Raw genomic sequence first — 21,507 nt, forward strand, 5'->3', positions numbered from 1 at the left:
AACAGCATTTCAATAGTCCTCCTCCTCCTCTTCCTCCTCCTCTTCCTCCTCCTTCCAAATGGTGGCAGAGTATCTTATGTTTTTCAACTGAAACATTATTTCTATCTGGCTTAGCCTGGTGTAGCTTTCTTTTAACTTACTCTTGACGTTGTTGTGATCTAGATTGAAGCTGCAGCTGGAGAGTAAAACCATACCCATTCATTTGCTTTTTCTGCAGCCTAACTATTCTATTATCAGCATTTCTAGTTTGGCCTTCAATTGAGCCCCAAAGTATCACCCCACATTCTAAATGTAATGCAAAACAGAAGGTCATCAACAATGTGTTTTACAGAATAAGTTGACTATTTGGATCGTGGATGGACACTGTTTACTCCAATAACTTATTATTAATTATTTTTCACTGTGAGAGAAGGAAAGGTTTTATGCAAAGATCGGTGGCCATTTGACTATGCAGATCAAACTTCAGGAGAGAGATTTCATAGCATAAAATTACATCAACATAGTTACCGGATCACACAATGTGTATCACAACAATGTGTCCTCATGTCACACAGTGACCTCCTAATGCAACCATAATCAGAATATAACCTTTGTATAACATTTTTACAAGAGCAGTTGATAGCATATAAGATTCATAAGCAGGATTCTAACCTATTTTATCTGATTCCATTTGCTGTTCATATCACTTTGCACACCTGAAGTTAGAAGAAATAGTTGACAGTTTATATAAGTAATGATTAGAATCACAATAAATAGTCATTGAGTACATTAAAATTTGCTGAGAATAAATCAGCTATTATGTCATAGGAATGATTTAAAGTTTTCCTATATCTGAAAATCCATCACATCCCTTGGTACACATTCAGATAATGTTTACTATATCCTTTCCTCCTCAGTATTTCAATATCAAACTTATAAACGCAGTTGTAAATGATATTATTAGAATTCATTTCAAAAGTAATATGGTGATATTTTAGAGATAAGCTCTTGAAAAGCATTTTGTCTGATATCAATAACAGGGATGAGGCAACTATAAGTGGTTCACAGTTTCATGGAAAAAATACTAAGTCTAATAGGGTGTGCTTATCAGTGGCAAAAGAAAAGATGTACTCTTTTGATGTACTCTGAGAAAATCTAAAGTAAAGCATCCTGAGGGTAGTAACAGAAATAAAATGATAAGAAACTGAAAACAATTCTAAAGACTCTCATTAAAATGGAAGCATTAATTAGAATACTGAAAACTGACCCCCCCCCCAAACATTTAGAATGTATGGTCACAAGTGAACATCTTTCCAAAGTGTGCAGTGCTCCTCCTCATATCCCCTTGTCACTGACTTGAGTTGTGTCTTAAGTTATGTCCTGACGTGGAATAACAACTTGACCATGCTTTTTCTCTCCAGTATAACAAAAATATTATCTGCAAGTAGGGGACCATCACAGCAGGTAGCAAGATTCTATCTCAATCATATGCCTACTCATATTGAAAAATATTGTCATTAAAAGTTTGACTGATTCAAGTCAAACCAAAATGTAACCTTTTCTTGAATTTGGTTCAACCCTAATTGCTAGGATATATTCAGAACCAAGTAGAATTTTCTGTCTCTTGTGAATTGATAAATCTGCCTCTAAACAATTTATATCCATCTTGATACGCTTTCCAAATTTCAGAAATATATTCCACTTTCTAAAATATGGCAAAAAGAATGGCAGATTTTGAAGCTGTATAATTTAGAGATGGCCCATTATCAGCCATTAAATCTCAGAACAAAACTGGATATTAAGATGACCCGTCTTCCTTTTTTTCTTTTCTTTGAGGCCAAACTCTAATGCAATAAGTCAGAAGTAATATGCCCTGATTATGAGTTGAATTGCCCCATTCTTTTATATGGGATTGAGATTAAAATTGTCTTTCAGAGTAGGCATTGCAAGAGACATTAACTAAAATGTAAGTCTAGCATACAATAAATTACACCAGGGGTTATATTATATTGTGTTACATTATAATAGTATGTATATATATACATATATCAGGCATGGGCAAACTCTTGGACACAACAACCACATTGTGTTTCAAATTTTGACAGATGGGCTGGGTCAATGGTAGATGGTTGGATAATGTTTGTGTGAACTACTTGAAAAAAACAACATGAACAAAGTCCTATACACACAACACATATCTCATTTGTAGTAGTGCAAAAAAAGAAAGACCAATAACATATTAAAATGAAGAACAATTTTAACCAACATAAACTTAGTATTTCAGTAGAAGACCCCAGAGGCCATTCAGTCCAACTCCCCTCTGCCATGTTGATAAATTGAGATAAATCACCTTCCTTATCTCAACTGCTTTGACCTCACAAGTTCTACTTGTAGGCACAAATGACACTGGACTCCTTAAATCTTTATTTTACAAGATCTATACATAAATCATGTTTTTATATCTCTTAATTTGGTTTTTCCATTTTGTCAGAGACAGGCATTAACAAGTATTGGCTGGTACTACCATTTTTTCCCCTCCTCACATCCATCATTTGATGTGATTAACGTAATGTTTTATGTTCGCTCACATCTCGGCACACTGCAAGAAGCACATTCCTTTCTTATCAGCACTACTTCATCCATCCTGCACAGGAACCTCCAAAAGTGACACTCTACCAATACTTCACATCTCTATGGCCAGGTAACTGTGCATGTCACGCAGTAAAAGCACAATCAAAGAACCCCCAAGAGATGGCCATCCAGCATTTATAGTAATAATAATGTAACAGAAACCCCAGGGGCCATACAGTCCAACCCTTTGCTGACATGCAGTAAAAGCTCAAATCAAAACACTCTCAACATATGGCCATCCAGGTTTGCAGTAGTAGTAGGAATCATAACAGTATCAGAAACCCTAGGGACCATCCAGTCCAACCCCCTTCTGCCATGCAAAAGAAGCAAAAATCAAAGTAACCCAACAGATGGCAATTCAGCCTTTGTAGTAGTAGTAGTTACTTACTTAGGCAATCTCTCATTGTCTGAGTATGATGGCTTTCCAAGTGTAGTGTCAGTGATGGATACGTAGGTATTGTGGAGCTTTATTCTTGATCCACATGTTCTTCCATTGTGAGGGCATTGGTTTCCAGGTGGAAGGCTGTCCTGGTCAGGGTTGGCTTGATACACTTTCCTCTTGGCACATCTTTCCCTTTCACCCTCCATTTGTGCCTCCTTCCCCTCTGCTGTGCATTTGAAGGTGGAAGAGGTGAGAGAAGGAGGGAAGCGTGAAGCCCCTGATTGCACTTCACAGAGCCCTTAGGGCTCCACAGAGCACACTTTGAAAACCTCTGAATTATACAATGAAAGCATGAAATAGGTGCAGACCAATTAAATTAATGTCCTTTTTTACTGACTTCAGAGCTCCTCATACTTTGCTTCTAACTGCAGATCACACATTTAAAAGTTTTAACATAACAAATCTTCCTTTCCTTTGATATAGCCTATTCATTATTATGTTTTAATTTAGACAGGCTGTAGGATTATTTTTGGTCCCTCATCTCATTACCTTTTATTTCTTTGCATGGAAATGCATAAACTACTTAGCATCCCCTAAGCTTAATTCTATCCCAATCATTATGACTTTGTTTGCTCTGTTCTTCTGTATTTACTACCTCTCACTTCTGTGCCATCAGCAAATTTAGCCTCTCTGCAAAAGGTGTCCTTTACAAGGTCACAGCTGTACAAGCCAAATAAGAAGGATCCACATGTGAACATCTGCAATATCTGTTGGTGACTTAAGCTTCTTGTTTTCTTTTATTGCTGTTTTGCTAAGAAACTAAAAATAAAGGAAACTATGCAACAAAATGGTATGTAGGTCTTTTGGGACAGTCCCGGGGCTGACACTAAGATATGCTATTTAAGATCACCTAGTAAATAACACAATGCCAATCTCTTCTTCTCTTTGATGTTGCTGACTTGTTTTCTCCACATAGGCAGGGAAACAGTGAAAGGGACATGTAGAAGACACAAAATCACATTCCTTCTGACCCCATGAATGAGAGACTTCAGTCAATTTATCATCATCAGGCTTGCTTTCCTGATTGAGGGAGCATCTACATTGCTAAATAATGCAATATGAAATCAATTAAGCTGTGTGTGCCCACATAACACACACAGGCTAATGTGATTTAACACAGGGGAATTCACTTAATGTGGCTGTACCCTGGGTTAAAAACAACAACACAGATCTTCCCCTGTTTTAGAGTAATAGGGGCAGCCATCCCAGATGCTTATGTCTTCACAGTCATCCCAGGCTCTCTAACTTCAGGCAGTCCAGGGAGGTGGGATGCCAGTCCTTTCCTGCCCTCTTCACCCTGATTTTCCACAGGAGAAGGATGAAAACACCTACAGCTTCCTTTTCCTGATTCCATGTCACATGATTGCCAAATAAAAACTGGAAAAAGTGTGTGTGTGTGTGTGGGGGGGGGGTAACATTTTGATTGCAAAAACATAATTTCCTGAATGATGTTTTCGTGATGAATAAAGTAATGGCTTCATAAACTTCAACCAGTTGCTCTTCTGCTTCATTAGTTGATCCTAGTCAAAAATTTCTTACAATTTTATTCTGTTCTTTCCTTCATTTATAATTCAATTGCCTATGATTAGCAACAAGTTCTGTTTTAATTTCTTCCTGGATGCTAGAATAGAATCTTTCTATTTTTTTTTCTTCTGCATCTGTAGGTTGAGCATAAACTTGGATTATGATTATATTTATTGATGTTCTTTGGTCAGATTTGGCATTTTATCGTTTGACTGCTTTAGTAACCCCTTTCTTCATTATTAATGCAACCTAATTTCTTGTTAGGTTTTCATTTCATGAGTAAAATATTCCATATTTATTTGACGCAAAATGTCCAGTTCTGGTCCACTTTAGTACTATTTTATGCTCAATTTCCTGTTTTACTATGTCTAACCTCCCCAATTTATGTTTTTTATGTTTCTATAATATGTGTTGTTCAGCTTCAGACTTTCCGTTCACCTAAGAAAATGTCAACAGCTGAACATCCTTTCAGCATTAATCCAGCTGCATTCATTGTTACCTCTCCCCTATTACTGCTGCTGAACAATATTCCTTTGGCACATTTGGTCTGGTTCCATAGTGAAACACAGATGTGGAAGACCCTATCACCACTGCTGGTGTTGTTGACATGCCTCTTGCCTCACAGGAGTATTCAATTCCACCATCATGGAAAGGTCGTGTCACTGTTACCTTTCCTATAGGTCAAGAAAAATAATTTGGTCATTTGCAAATGATCACATTCAAATGTGCTGTTATGGATGCCACCTTTCAGTTATCCATTTCTTACTTTTTTTATCAGAAGTAAAATTGGGTTTTGCAAATTTGATGCAGCTTCATTGTGATCTGGTGTGTGCTTTGTTTTATGGTTGCATTGCCAACCGTATTGCAATAAGAATATTCATGTGATGAGGATTGGTCTGCACAAAGGATGGAAAAATCACTGAGCGAGGGATGCTAGTAAACTTCAATCACTACATTCAAATCTTCACACCTTCCAAGTCAAAATGAAGTTTTTTTTAAAAAAAAATCAAACATTATTAAGATTTTTGATGCTTTTCTGACACCAGAATAAAAAATAAAATATAAATGCATATGTTGCAAGAGAGGAGATGAATAAAATGTTCATATCTAGAGAAAATACATGAGAATATGTGTATCATCGGAAAATCATATATGCAAAACACTCTTACACGAAGATGAGGTTGGGAATCAAATTTCCCTCTGTAAATTGCAGGACTATAGGATTACAATTCCCACAATTCTTCACTGTTAGCTATGCTGGCTAGAGTGTTGGAAGTTGGAGTCCAGTAAAATCTGGAGAGCCACATTATTCCTAGTATTGTACTAAGACTTTCTCAAGTATGTGCATGAGTGTGTAAAAATTGTGTGGTAATCCAGACTTTTAAAAAAATATTTTTAATGCAGAAATAAAATAGAATAGGCTTAAATTGAAATAAAAATGAGAGACTGGGAAGAAACTAAAACTGACAGATGCAACAATTCCTACTCATAAGTAGAACATACATGTCCATATCTAGAATTATAAAGTCCAATCATGGAAATCTCTAGTTAAAGGATATTAGGTAGCAATTGTTATAAAAGACCTCTTACTCAAGGCTTTGCACTTCTGCTGCCAATTAGAATAGACAGTGTTGAATCAAATAGATCAACAGTCAGATTCAGCTGGGGAGTAGTCAGATGTTTATGAGACAGTGACCAAATTTTGCTTAGTGCCATGGCCACCATATAGTCTGTGACTCTCCCCTTTGAGACAGAGAGATCTCAAACAGAGGCTCCTTTATACACATAATGATATGTCTTTGACTTGTGGGACAAAGAGAATGAATGTGTTGTATGCATCTAAACACACATGTGATTATGCATAAAGCCGGCAGACCAGTAAAGAGACAGTATGGCTATTGAGGGACAGCGGGAGGCTTATTTTCACTGAGAGCAAAATTAATTCTTTGCCTAAGTGTTCCCAAAAGTAGAAGACAACATTCCAGAGACTGCAATACATTCTCCTTAGGGAAATGCAAAATGTTAAAAGGCTTTACCATCATACTAGAGCAGATAATTAGGCAATTATGACTATTAACTTTGACAGAACACCAGGCTTAAATGCATTACATGCCAGCATTCTGAGGGAAATACCAAGGGAAATAGTAAAATCTTGGGTGAATAACTCTGCAAGCTCTTTTATGACAAGTTAGCTCCAGAGGACTAAATGGTGTGAAAATAATACCCACATTTGGGAAATGAGCCAAGAATGATCCTGGAAACTATAGGCCAGTAATCCTGAATTTTGGCATCAATTATTCCAAATGTTTGTAAGAGACATGGTTGAAAATAATGAACAGTAGGGAATCAAACAAAACACAATCAAACTGAAAGCTACATTAACTTCAGTTTTAATCCAAGAGAGCCCCAAGAGTCTTGGTATCACATGGCAGGATATAAATTCAGACATTATTTTAAACACTATTAAATTATGATACAAACCAATGTAGGAAGGTTAGCTATTATTTGTAGTGGAATTGTCATCAGTTGATAGGCAACATACAGACATGCAGGCCTGTGGAACACCTGAGGAAAACAGGATGATGGCAATGCAATCTCATACCAGATATACATGGGGAAAATGGCTATTTACTAGGGTTGTGCAATTTGAATGGACAATGATCTGTTTTCAGTATCCAAATTTCCATGGGCACCCAGATCCGTTTTCAGGAGCCTCCCAAAATCAGCTAATGGGGGGGAAAAGCCATTTTCATCTGGGTCGTTGAAAGATCTGGGAATATCTATCCCATTAACAGCAATGGGGAACTTGCGAGGCTCCCCTTTCTGTCATTTTTAGGGCACCAGACTTAAGAAACCACCCTTTCTCCTTATATCCTTCAATAAGTCCTTGGTGTGGATACAGGTTGTGAATCTTTTAACTAAAATACCTGGCACCAGATGTATCTTGGATTTGTTTTCAGTATTTGGAATACTTGTGACATGTATGTACATGAGATATCTTGGAGATGGGACCCCCGTCTAAACCCTTCATTTGTGCTTCATATATGCCTTAGAATTAGAGTCTGACAGAAAGCAAAGTTATCACTACTGCAGTATCCCATGGCAATAATTTTGGAATGTTTTCGATTTTGGAATATGATGTAAGGAATCCGTAGTAAAAGATTCATAAAATTTCATAGAGAGGGAAAAGATAAGAGGGTGCCCAACTCATGACGCCACCCTCATTTGTCCATTGGTATTAGAAAACATTGTGTGCATCAGTACTCATGCATCTCTCATAGAAAATCCAAATTATGCATTGGAGTAAAACAAACTGTAGTAAAACAAACTGAGAGGGGTTTTTTTTTGTTTTTAACAATTTTTGTGTCTTCCTTTGCCATAGAATCATCTTGTAAATATCATATTGGAAAGGCCCTCTTCTCGGTTCCTGAAGACAATGAATATAAATTAACACAATAGAGTGGAATTTAAGAAACCTTTCTAAAGACCCTCTTGTTACCATGCTACTCTCCACTAGTGTCTGTAGAAGCATACACATACATTACAATAATTATTCATGATGGTTTTTCCCCCTATATCCCAATTCAAGGCCAAAGGTGCATATTGGCTGGAATGCACATATCACCATAAACTTCAACATATCACCTGATAAACTGGACTTCCTATTAATGCAGAATCTTCCAAGCATTTTCAAGCAAATACACTAAGATATCCACATCCATATGCCTTTTGCATGGAATATATGCTTATATAATATATGCATTGACCAGGCATGTAGCTGGGTGGAGGGGGGGCTTGAGGGGCTTCAGCCCCCCCCCCCCCAAAAATAAATTCTCATGTTGGTCCGCAAGAAGGCCTTACTGGTACATTATTTAAACTTTTATGCTTATTCATATCATGATCTGATCACCATGCTCAATATATTATTATTATTATTATTATTATTATTATTATTATTATTATTATTAACCTTTATTTATACCCTGCTAACATATATCCGATATGCATGGGGGTATTGGGGTAATGATACAAAAAGTTTGCTAGGGTAGACCCTCTTTCACTCAGACTCAGCCCCCCCCCCCCCCCCCCCCGAATCAAACTCAACTTCTCCCAAATCAAAATCCTGGCTACGGGCCTGGCATTGACAGTAGCCCTATTAACAGCACTGACAACAGTAACAGCATATCTCAGTCATCAAACATTGAGACAAAGAAGCTCCATTTTACAAAGCCTTTTAATACCTCCCAGTCCCATTTGCCTCATATCCTCTGTCTAGCTGGATACATCAACATTGACATTGCAAGGATGATGGACGGTGACAAGCTGCAGCGGCATGCCTGCAGCAAATAATGCAGTATAGCTTGTTGGGAAAGAGTGGAATTTTGCTGTAGCTGAACTTACTTTAGCTGTGTGTGCTTCCCTATAAAAATCAAGGTATAGAATAGTTTAACGTATACAGCAGTTGCCGCCTTTCTCACACTACAGGGAACTCTAGACAGCTTACAAAATTATGGCAAAGATTCAGTGTGGCATATAAACACAACAATAATACCTATCCCATCAAACTATAAAACAAAGCAAATAAAACACATAGAACAATAAACATTGATTGAAAACATATAAAGCACTGAGTCTTGATTCTATACCTATTGCTTAACCCTTAGTTCATATTCAGACTGTGTCAAAATTCGTAATGCCTTATTCTCCAAATGCTTGCATACAGAGCCAGGTCTTTAGTTTTTTACTGCAGACCTGTAGGGATGGGGCCTGCCTGATATCACTGGGGATGGAGTTCCACAGCTGAGAGGCCACCACTGAGAAGGCCCTGTCTCTTGTCCCCACCAGTTGCACTGCGAAGTGGGTGGGACTGAAGGCAGGGCCTCCCCAAGAGATCTTAAAGCTCTAGTTGGCTTATTAGGGGAGATGGTTTTGGACAGTACTATATCTTAACTCTTATCAAAAAAGGAACCACCCCTTTCTTTAAGTAGCATGGCAAAAAGAGCTTCACCCATCATTTAAGAACTTGAAAGAAACACCAACTTCTTGTACTCACTCCACTGTGGTGCAACTTCTTATCTATGTGGAGAAATGTTTGTAGTGGACAGGGGCAACAGGCCCCTTGAGATGACACCACTGCTTTGCCCTCTTCATGGGATAATGCCCAGCTTTGTTGTTTTAAAGCAACTCTATAATTTTGGCCCCAAAACCTGCCCTTGACTTACACATGATGTCAACTTATACCTAAATATTTGTGGTACTTGTACAATTTCTCATTCCATGGTACAAGATAACATTAATATTTTAATAAATAAATTTTATACAAGTGCAAAAATACTTAGTATCCCAGAGTTGTATTTGGTGTAGAATCTTCAACCTGGCCTTCATTATTCCATCCTAGCTGAGATATGTAAGCTATCTGTGATGCCTGCCATAAACATAGCATGTGTGTGTGTGTGTGTGTGTGTTTCATAGAGCTTTCAAGAAGATAGCCACCAGTGACATTCCTTCATTTTTCTCTAGCCTTTATAATATTTAAAGAAATTCAGCAGATTGTACCCCTTGTTTCAATAGACACAATCACTACTGACAGTGAAACAAAATACCCAGTTTGGAATGTTGGATTATGTTATGGAGTTATTTAAATTAGCTGAATGTTGACGGAGCAGTGAGCTATATGAATACATTCTCATTCCAAGGTGAGGAAAACACGTTTTTACAAGTTTCTGAAAAAACCAATCATTTTTCTTTTCACCTTGAGTTTTCCTGAGGAAATGAAAAAGAGTTCAGTTTTCACAGTTGGAAGAGAATTAGTTTTGCATGGAAATATTTGTAAGGTGCAAATCAATTTTGGACAGCTGTATGCACCACATACAACATCCAGTCATTTGTCAGCCAGCTGCATCCAAAGCATACAGACATTTTGGAGAGAGCTTTGATATGAAAGTCAAGGGGGAAGATCTCTGTCTCTCTTTCTCTCCCTCTCCCCTCTCCCTCTCGCACACTCACACACAGAGTCTTATATAATCTAATCATGTTTTAAAATATACACTCTCCTCTTTGCAACAAAACATTACATTGAGAATAAACCAGTCTTTTCTCAATTAGTTAGCATCATTAAGTATCAAAACACATTGTGTGAAACCATAATTGAATAGTTGCTTTGTTTATCATAATATGTGCTTCTCAGAGTATTTCAACACTAAGTGTTAATCACAAGAAAATGGCAAAACAACATTAAAGTGGGACCATCCCCTTTGGTGGCAACCTATCAGTCAATGCTATGAACAACCTTTATTACAGGGAGTCTGCAACCTCCCTATAATAAACCCATCCCCTGCTATGGAAACCAATGAATAACTATAAATCAAGCCATGAATACATCACTTACCTGGCATAGTATGCCCTTTCTGCTTCTGTGCTGGCATGTCAGCAGAAGTGACATCAGGAGGCAGGATTGTCCCCCTCCCTCATTCTACCCCACTCCCCCTTGCAGTAATATGATGTTTGAAATATTTATTTATTTATTTATTTATTTATTTATTTATTTATTTATATCCTAACCTTCACTGTAATTGCAAAGGTGCTTTTAAAAAATTAGTGATCATCTTGGTAAGTTAATACTATTTGTAATTATTATTTGAAACACAAAAAAAGATTAGTACACAGCAAACAAGGTCACTCCGCTAGCTGCTGTATTAGATCACATGTCAGACACTTTCCAAGTGTCTAGGACTGTGTGATGTATCCGCGAATTATGCGTGCAGATCCCAGTAGGATGGCCTTTTGCAGTTGACAGATGGTAATTTTGTCAGCACTGATTGTGTTTAAGTGCAAGCCAAGGTCTTTAGGCACTGCACCTAATTGCTGATCACCATTGGGACCACCTTTACTGGCTTGTGCCAGAGTCTTTGCAGCTCGGTCTTTAAATCCTCGTATCATGTCAGCTTTTCCAGTTGTTTCTCCTCAATCCTGCTGTTGCCTAGGACTGCAACACTGACGATCCATACTTGGTTTTTAACACAATCATAAGATCAGCAGTATTGTGCTCCAAAACTCTGTCTGTCTGAATTTGGAAGTCCCAGAGTAGTTTGACATGTTCATTTTCTGTAACTTTTTCAGGCTTGTGATCCCACCAGTTCTTTGCTGCAGGCAGATTGTATTTGTGACACAAGTTCCAATAAATCATCTGAGCAATGGTATTATGCCTCTGCTTGTAGTCTGTCTGTGCAATCTTCTTGCAGCAGCTGAGGATGTGATCAATTGTTTCATCTGCTTCCTTGCAGAGTCTACACTTGGGATCTGTAGTTGACTTTTCAATTTTGGCTTTGATGGCATTTGTTCTAATGGCTTATTCTTGGGCTGCCAGAATCAGGCCCTCCATCTCCTTTTGCAAAGTTCCATTTGTGAGCCACATCCATGTTGTTGTTGTTGTTGTTGTTGTTGTTGTTGTTGTTGTTGTTTTATTTATTTTCCTCCTCTTATAACAGCTCAAGGCTGGCTACAACAAAATCAAAACATATGAACATAAAGTACATACAACAAACTGCATAAATTAAAAACATACTATTATAAAAAGCCTGCACTAAACACAGGGTACTAAACAGAGGCAATAAAATGCAAATTCAAAACTCATGATTCAAAGTTGATTGGGTCTGCCTGCCAGAAGAGATCAGTCTTTAATTCCATTTTGAATTCTGAAGGCTCATTTAGCTGTTGGATCTCCTCTAGCAGACCATTCCACAGTTGTGAGGCAGCCTATGATAAGGTCCTCTGAGTGATGGTTACCAGTGAGATTCTGTCTGGTTAATTATGCAAATGTTATGGAATAGCAGCCATGTGCAATAAAGTCCATTGTCCCTTTAGTATGCCCTTAACTCCTTTGTCTTCTAAACCTATGGTCATCACTATTTTCATTTCAAGCCCAAGCTAAGAATCTGGAAATCAGCTATGCAGTTTGAAATAACTACTTGTTTCATTGTTGTTTTTAAATTATACAAGATTATATTTGTAGGCATTTTATCTTCCCTGGCCTTAATTCTGTCATTTCTCTCCTTTCCTAACTCTCTCCCTTTCCTAATCCTAACATGCTCATACCAAGCCACAGGAAGTCAACCAAATGTTCTAGCTGTGACTATAGAAGACTCCTGTTGGATCAGTTGAAGGGCCAATCCAATTCAATATCCTGTTTTCAGCAATAGACATGGAAAAAAATCACTTGGTTAAAAATTCTTGAGAAAAGCATCAATTTTGAACTTTCCAAGACTTGGGAAATAAAGCACATCTTACTTTGTAAAGCCACATACCTGCAAAACTTACTGTACATTTCTGAATATATATATATATATATATATATATATATATATAAACACTCAACTGAAAAATACATTTCAGTTTTTAGCAAATATAGACAAAATTCCTACATAAAGTAGGGAAAAATATAGAAACATTTTATGAAAAATACATACCAAAATATGCATGGGTTTTCTTGTGGGAAGGATGACATTGTTGTAACCTGATATGGACTTAGGATTGTGAAAAATGAATAAAATGGAAAATGGCTGTTTTTAACACCCCTATCCAGCTGCTATATTTTCAACATCTGGTATACTATCCCTGAACATGGAAATTCAATGTAAAGTAGGGGTGATGGTTTAGTGGTAGAACACAGGCTTTGCAAATCAAAAATATGTAACCCTGCCTTGTATTCTACTATTCAGTAGCTTCCTGTATTGCAATGAGTGGGTAAGAAATCCTATCTGCCCCATAAAACAAGAGATTATGGGCAAATATTATAATTTGATGTGTGTTTAAAGTACATTACTCATGAATTCATAGACATACATAGTTTCACCCAGCTGTCAACTACTTTAGGAATTATAAAAATCTGAAAGAGGTTTTTTTTTATTCTATTCTCAGCTATGTATACCAGTAGTGACAGGATATTAATAACATTGTTAGACAAATATGTTTCATTAGAAAATATTGTGGATTGCTGCAGGGTTGCGTCCTGGGTCCAGTTCTGCTCAACATCTTTATTAATGACTTAGATGAAAGGTTAGAAGGCATGATCATCAAGTTTGCAGATGACATCAAATTGGAAGGGATAGCTAATACTCCAGAAGATAGGAGCAGAATTCAAAATGAGTGAAGGGCCAAAACTAACAAACTGAAGTTCAGCAGGGACAAATGCAAGATACTCCACTTAGACAGAAAAAAAATGAAATGCAAAGATACAGAATGGAGGAGACCTGGCTCAAGAGCAGTACATGTGAAAAAGCTCTTGGAGTCCTCGTGGGCAAGTTAAACATGAGCCAACAATGTCATGTGGTGGCAAAAAGGTCAATGGATTTTGGCCGGCATAAATAGAGGAGTATAGTGTCTAGATCCATGGAAGCCATGCTGCCCCTCTATTCTGCCTTGGTCAGGCCACACCTGGAATACTGTGTCCAGTTCTGAGCACCGGAATAGAAGGGAGATGTTGACAACTGGAATGTGTCCAGGGAAGGGCAACTAAAATGATCAAGGGTCTGGAAAACAAGCCCTAAGAGGAGTGGCTTAAAGAGCTGGGCATGTTTAGCCTGCAGAAGAGAAGTTTGAGAGGAGACATGATGGGCATGTATAAATATGTGAGGGAAGTCATAGGGAGGAGAGAGCAAGCTTGTTTTCCGCTGCCCTGGAGACTAGGACACAGACCATTGGCTTCGAACTACAGGAAAGGAGATTCCACCTGAACATGAGGAAGAACTCCCTGACTGTGAGAGCCATTCAACAGTGGGACTCTCTGTCCCAGAGTGTGGTCAAGGCTCCTTCTTTGGAGGCTTTTAAGCACAGGCTAGAAGGCCATCTGTCAGGGCTGCTTTGAATGTGATTTTCCTGCTTCTTGGCAAGCGGTAGGATTGGATAGTCCACGAAGTCTCTTTCAACTCTATGATTCTATGATCTATCTATGTATCATTATTTATTAGATTCCTAACTCATCTATCTCACAAAAAATGGGACTCAAGGCAATAACATTGAAAAAACGCAAGTTGAAAAATATTAAAACATTTTATGAGAACACCAAACAAAAGCTATTTCAAACATTCTATGCAGTAGCACTTGGCAAATCCAAAGCCTTTTGTTTTCTAGAGCCCAGTTTAAGTACAAAAGGCTTGCTGAAATAAAATAGTCTTTGTTGATGAAAAGACAACCGGGAGACAGCTCCTCTTCCTGAGAGTTACCATATTTTGCATCCTTATCAAAATTGCTTTCTCAAGATGGCAGGGCCTATTATTACTGTGTACCTTATTTGCTGCCTTCCTGTGGAAAATATTTTGAAATGGGCAAGTGAAAGTCAGGAGACAGAAATATTAAGTATTTATTATATTGCTGCCAGTATTTGAGAAGGTGTGAGAGAGGAACAAGGAAGAAAGTAAAATGCAAAATGACCAAACAACTCATCTGTGAGTGTACTTATTCAATGATCTGTTCTGTTCTGAAACAGTCTTATAAAAAGGCTTGTGTAAATAATTTTAATTTCATTCTTTGGGAAATAATATAGTGCAATAACAAGTTCATTTAAGTTCTTGTCTTGTTTTCAGAAGCACTGCTAATCAGGATCTTGGCTCTTGCTTCGCATTCTCCTTTTTTTCCTAGGAACGAGTATGTTTTATTTACTGTATTCATTTCACCTTTCGAAATAAGAGCAAACATACTGCTGTAGAAGTATGAGCATTTACCTTGCAAAAGCTATATATCTTAATGAATAAGCTTGCTGCTGCTTGCTTCCTAATCTTCTATTCCAGTTTAAGGACCATTATTTCTTTTAATGACACTACAACTTTATGCACCTTTCTTGTTTCCCATATTCCATAGCAAATAACCAGGCTTTGTAACATATCTTCTATAAACTTGTTTTGCTAGCTTACCAGATTGGAACCAATGATATTGTAGACACAATGGCTGCAGAATTTTGTTTTGTTTTTATTTTCTTTCATCCACTCCTGACATCTGACTCTCTCCAATTACTAAAGATAATAATGATGCATTCATAAAACACTTCTAGTAATCCTGCAACAAGATTCAGTGCCATTCTTCTTCAAAGGAGAGTGTAAAGGAGAGAGAGTAAAAGCTGAATATCATATCCAAAATGCTTGGAACCAGAAGTGTTTTACATTTTATCATATTTTGGAGTGCTTGTATTTGCATATATGCACATAATGGGATACCATGGAAATGGGACCCAAATCTATACACAAAATTCATGCATGTTCCATACACATATACTTTATGCGCATGTCCTAAAGGTAATTTTCTACAAGTTTTAAAAATAATTCTCTGTATGGAACAGTCTGTGTCCACTGAACCATCAGAAAGCATTCAACCTGCATATGCTTATGGTATAATCTTTTAAATTATGTGTATTTTTCTATTTTTTTCCATAGTGAAACATGACATGGAAAAGAAACATCTACTGAGCACCTAACTAATTTCATAATGTTTGCAAACTGCCAGCCTTGCTGGGAGTTAACACTTGTTTGCATTGCTGTCAACCACTGTTTTAGAGAAAAGGAAAACGTTTTTGAAGGAAGTGTGCTAATGAAACTTCTAATGGTAATGGTGGTGGCGATCTTAATCCTGACAATATAACAAAAATAGCAGTAAAATCTTGCAGAGAAAGCCCTGAGACTAAGGACCTGTCCAGACAGCCCCTTTATTGCAGAAACTTCTGCAATAAAAAAGGGGGCTGTCCAGACAACATTCTGGCCAGTCCCGCATTAATTTGCTACAAACCAGGAAAACTTTGGTTCGTAGTGAATTAATTTGTTAGTGCATTTATTCCGTACCTTCTTGGAAGGAGTGGGATAAATGCACTGTAGTCCAGATACCATCCCCCCAGTTTACCAGCCTAAATAAGCCTGATCAACTGAGGGAATACCCACCCCCTCCCCCCAATCCTCCCCCCCAATCCTCCAGATGCTTTAGAAAGGTTTAAAAAACATACCAGCCTTCAGCATTCCCTCCTAGCAGTTCTACCTGCACATACAAATGAGGTGCCAGGAGAGCGAGGGAGGATGAGGAAAATTGCTTCACCCCCCCCCCCCCCCACCACTCTCCTGGCGCGTCATTTGTACATGCCGAAAGAACTGCTCGGAGGGAATGCTGAAGGCTGGTGATTTTTAAAACTTTTCTAAAGGGTCTGGGGGTTTGGGGGGAGGGTGGTAGGGCCTCCACAGATTATCTCAGGCTAGTACTGAGAGAATGTGTGGACAACGCACCCCAGAAAGTTTGCGTTTTCTGGGGTGGGTATGGACAGCCCTACCAAAACATCCACTTTTTTTTAATGCCAATGCTTTTGGGATAAAGGGATGTTTATATCCACCCTCCATGCCTCCCTATTGACCAGAATTCTTTCCATATGGCAGCAGAGCATTCCGCCATTTGGTTACTTCCACTGGTAAACCTCTACTAGTGGTAGGGCCAAAAATACAGCTTGATTGATGCTGGTATAGTTTTGATATTGTAGAATATTGGGCTTTCTGAGACAGGCTCTAGTCCAGAACTATACTAGTCCACGATCTGTTGTAGTTAATTTCACCCAATTTGAGGAAATAAGAGCAGAAAAGGAGACTAGAACCAAGTAACATCATTCCATCTACACTACCACCCCTGAGATAAAAGCAAAGCGTAGGGAATGATCCCAATCCCACCACAAACATTTGTTAGCAACAGAATTATTCTGTCATCATTATTTCTGAATAGAAAGGTCTCAGATTAGTCAATAAATCATCAAAACTCAAGTAAACAAACCATTCACATATACAGCAATCATTAGTAGGGGGAGAAGTGATACTCTACCTCTTGCCCCTATGGCTTGCACATTGAATACAGATTTCTGAAGGAGACAACATAGGCTAGACACTGTGCATGACATTCAGATGAACAACCCTGATCCCCTTTTAACCCAGACTTCCTGTCTCATCTTGTAAATAGAGCTAATGTTCTACTTAGATTTAGAAAATAAGATTTCCATTTAAAACATTTGCAGTGTAATTCTATACATTCTATAATTCAGAAGTTATTCACACTGATTTCTATTAGAATTATTGCCAGACAACCACCATCAAGTGGTGAATTGTACAGAAAATCTCAGACTCCTGAGCCAGTGAAATGAGAGTATCCATGCAGTGTCATTTTTGAAAAGCGATTTTGCACTATGAAGCTGTGAAAGTGTGGGATGGGAGAAAATTATTAGAAATGGTTGAAAGAGAAAATTGAAGTGACAGAAGGTAGGCTGCTGGTAAAAAAATAAAAAGAGAAATAAAGATACAAGCCCGCTACTAGATTGATTTTCTTGTTACCACTAGCCCTCCCTAAAGTCATATATGAAACTAAAACAGAGACAAAATGCTTAATGGGAAGAAATGGGGTGGGGGATTGAAGACTGTAGAAGAATGAGAGGAAGGCAGGGGTAGGAGCAAAGAACTCTGACAACAAAATACTGTCAGCTTGGAAACACCACTTTTGACAGTGCATATGACAGGCTTGCTAAATTCTATTAACCTGTTTGTTCAGTAGAAATAATTTCTGTGTGTCAGATGAAGAAAAAATTATTATATTTTTCACACTCATCCATCATCCTGCTAAAGTGGATTTGGGGCCAGGCAAATTTTTAAAACAATTTTGCTACATCACTCTCCTTTACATTGAAACCACCTCAGTCTTTGTTCATTTCTCTCCCAGCTTCTCTCTTCCTTTCTGTTTCATAATCATAAATCCTCCCACCTTCATTCAAATATCTGCAGCACCTCAATTTAATTGTCTTTTCCCACAGGCTCTGTTTACTTCACATTCGTTTTCATAACTCTGACTCGCTATAGGGAGATACTTTCAGGGAAATCCTTGCATTTGAAATATAATAATGCACTTGTATATGTCAGGAGTGTACAAAACTGAGGGCAGACAAACATGTACTACATGCCAGTTTTAATATCAGCAGGAAATGTAACATCCTAGTTGATTTCCATCTGAAGACAGTATCTGAGGCTACTTATGCAAGTATGAACATGTGTGGTGGTGCTGGCAAGCTTAGATACCCCGAGGGAATATATGAAAAATGAAAGTGTCTGGCTTTTTCATTGTCTGCCTATTGAAAAATCCTTGCCTAGAGTCCATTATCAGTTGCTGGATGAAATAGAAGACTTTAGTTGATTATATCTGTCCTTGCCATTAGTTGTCTTCACAGTATTGAGGCTAGAGTAATGAATGTTCTAGAGAATTCAGGGTCTGTCCAAGAAAATATAAATGTATTTTGAAGGAGGAGGAGGAAAGAAGCACATTTCTATCTGTTATCATATTGTATGTGCATTAAAATATGTAAGTTGTTCCAGCTGTATTGGTGTTGTAATATATGCCACTCTAAAGCCACTGACAAGTGAATAATGTCTCACCAATTCCTCAATACCTCTTGGGTATCCAACTCATTAGTTATTGTTTACTCAGATATATGTAGGTCACTTTCCTTCTGCCTTTTATTATTGCTTTTCTAACAATACCATAGGAATGTTCATCTGGAGAATGTGAAGAAAAAACAGGAAAAAATGAATGAGAAATCTCAAGAAGCCCTGACAAAGGGAAGGAAAAGGGGGAAAGAAGGGATTACTTCATTTACACAAGGTCTGAAAAGAATGCAGATGTCTTATGTGCTTTCAATGACAGAATATGGTGGGGTATGCTTCAGCAATCTTTGAGTCTTTTTCATTGATTTTGGGTGTGGAGATATATATATATATATATATATATATATATATATATATAGGGGTAGTCCCCTGACATTAAGTCCAGTCATGTCTGACTCTGGGGTGTGGTGCTCATCTCCATTTCTAAGCCGAAGAGCCAGCATTGTCCGTAGACATCTCCAAGGTCATGTGGCCGGCATGACTGCATGGAGCGCAGTGGGAAATATATATATATGCAGTGGGAAATGGGACCACTCAACATTCACCCTTTTAGCTTTTTCAGGGTGCATTATCCAGGCAATTATATTTTTTGCAATAAAAATGTTAGCTCCTCACACTTTTTCCAGAATTTTTTTTTTTTGCCAATCATGTGGTATGGAATCAGGATTGTTGCTGTTATTTGTATATCTATCATGTTAAGATGATACAGTGGCAGTTTAAAGACTAATCCTTTTCCCCCTATTTTTAACTTATTATTATTTAACATATAAATTTTAGACAACATTGAGCGGCAATCTGTACAGAATCAGAAATGGTAATATATATACATGTTTGTACAACTAACAGAAGATGAAAAATTGAAGTAGAATACATTGAAATACTAAACACCACACCTATAACACTAAGTTAAATAAACATAAATGATATGTTATTTCCAATTAGTATACTAACTCTGTCTTCTCTTTTTAAAATTAATAATTTTAAATTTGACTTTTAATACAATATTATTTTTCCATATAATCCAATTATTCATATGGAAGGATCGTTGAGCTCCATTCTTTTTAAAATGTATATATGCAAATAATTCTAGTTTTCCACAATATACATCCAATGTTATTGCATTTGGTACAATAGTTGTAGACACCATGGCTTTGTCATGATTTATATGATTCTTTCTGCCTGGTGAGTTTTATAGCAGTTTCTATAACATTTAGTTCATTGTAAAAATAATATAATATAATGGATTACCATTTCAAACATGAAATCCCCACTTTGAAATAGAATTTTCCTATAGAAAACATTTAAAGAGTTCCCAGTCCTTCCCAAACTCTGAAGGGTCATTTGACTGAAGGTATCCCAGAACTCTTTTGCTATTTCAGGCTATTGTCTGTCTTTCAATGGTTGTTTTATATTGTGTTATGCTGTTGTTTGTTTTCTTTTGCTTTATGTTGCTGTTTTCTTAATTTTAATGTGTTATATTTTAACTATGTTGATCAAGCTTGTCCCCATGTAAGCCACCCTAAGTCCCTTCAGGGAGATGGAAGTGGGGTACAAAAATAAAGTTATTATATTATTATTATCCCATCAGAATGTCAATCTCTGGGAGCTTCCCAAAGATTATAAGCAAAAACACAGTAAAGTAATCCATTTTTTGCCAGCATTCCTGTCCACACAGTCCACCCCAAAACCCAGATTTCTTCTTTTGGGGTAGCAGATGTAATCACGATAGCAGCCAGCCACCCCCAAACCCCAAATTTGATCCCTAAAACTTACCTAAAGCTGTTGTCTGGTAGGGAGCCTGCTTGTAAGTTCTTCTGGCATGCCAAAATGGTGTATGGGAAGATGAGCCTTATTTTGTGGATGCCTGTTCTATAGGTATGGGTACATTTAACCCTTCTGTAATTCCATCAGATGAATGGTTCTTGCAGACACGAAGAGAATGGGGGGGGGGGACTTTTGCCACTTTCACAATCCATTCCTCCGCTTCAAGTGTTTCCTTCAGTTTTGAAGCCCATGCATAAATAATTTGCACAGCAGTAGGTGCAGGAGTATTTTTAGCCTTAGTGCTGGAGCCTCCCATGGTGTAATGGGTTAAACCCTTGTGCCGGCAGGACTGCTGACCAAAAGATTAGTGGTTAAAATTCGGGGTGTGTATTGAGCTTCCATCTGTCAGCTACAGCTTCTCATGCAGGAATATGAGAGAAGCCTTCCACAAGATGGTAAAACATCTGGGCGTCCCGCGGGCGACTTCCTTGTAAATGGCCAATTCTCTCACATCAGAAGTGACTTGCAGTTTCTCTAGTTGCTCCTCACACACGCGCACACGCACGCACACACACACACACACAAAGCTTTCGTACTTTTTGAATATTTTATGGATCTCAATCCAAAAGTTTGGGTTGTTTTTTTGGTTTTTTTTTTTTTTTGCCTTCTTTCAGGATCACCACATATGGCAAAATGATCCTAGTGCTTGTTTGCATTTCCAACATGTGT

At 37.7% G+C, this 21,507-nt stretch overlaps 1 long non-coding RNA gene across 1 annotated transcript; it reads right to left on the reverse strand.

Annotated features, from left to right (window-relative positions):
- Positions 1-381: 381 nt before the first annotated feature.
- Positions 382-20,955, reverse strand: LOC137096826 (uncharacterized). Its single transcript, XR_010909752.1, has 3 exons — positions 20,788-20,955; positions 2,999-3,218; positions 382-695 (listed from the first exon to the last, which is right to left on the reverse strand). It is a non-coding gene; the product is annotated as an uncharacterized lncRNA (long non-coding RNA).
- Between the last annotated feature and the right edge of the window lie 552 nt (positions 20,956-21,507).

This window comes from Anolis sagrei, chromosome 4, assembly GCF_037176765.1.
Source record: "Anolis sagrei isolate rAnoSag1 chromosome 4, rAnoSag1.mat, whole genome shotgun sequence".
Lineage (NCBI taxonomy): Eukaryota > Metazoa > Chordata > Lepidosauria > Squamata > Dactyloidae > Anolis > Anolis sagrei.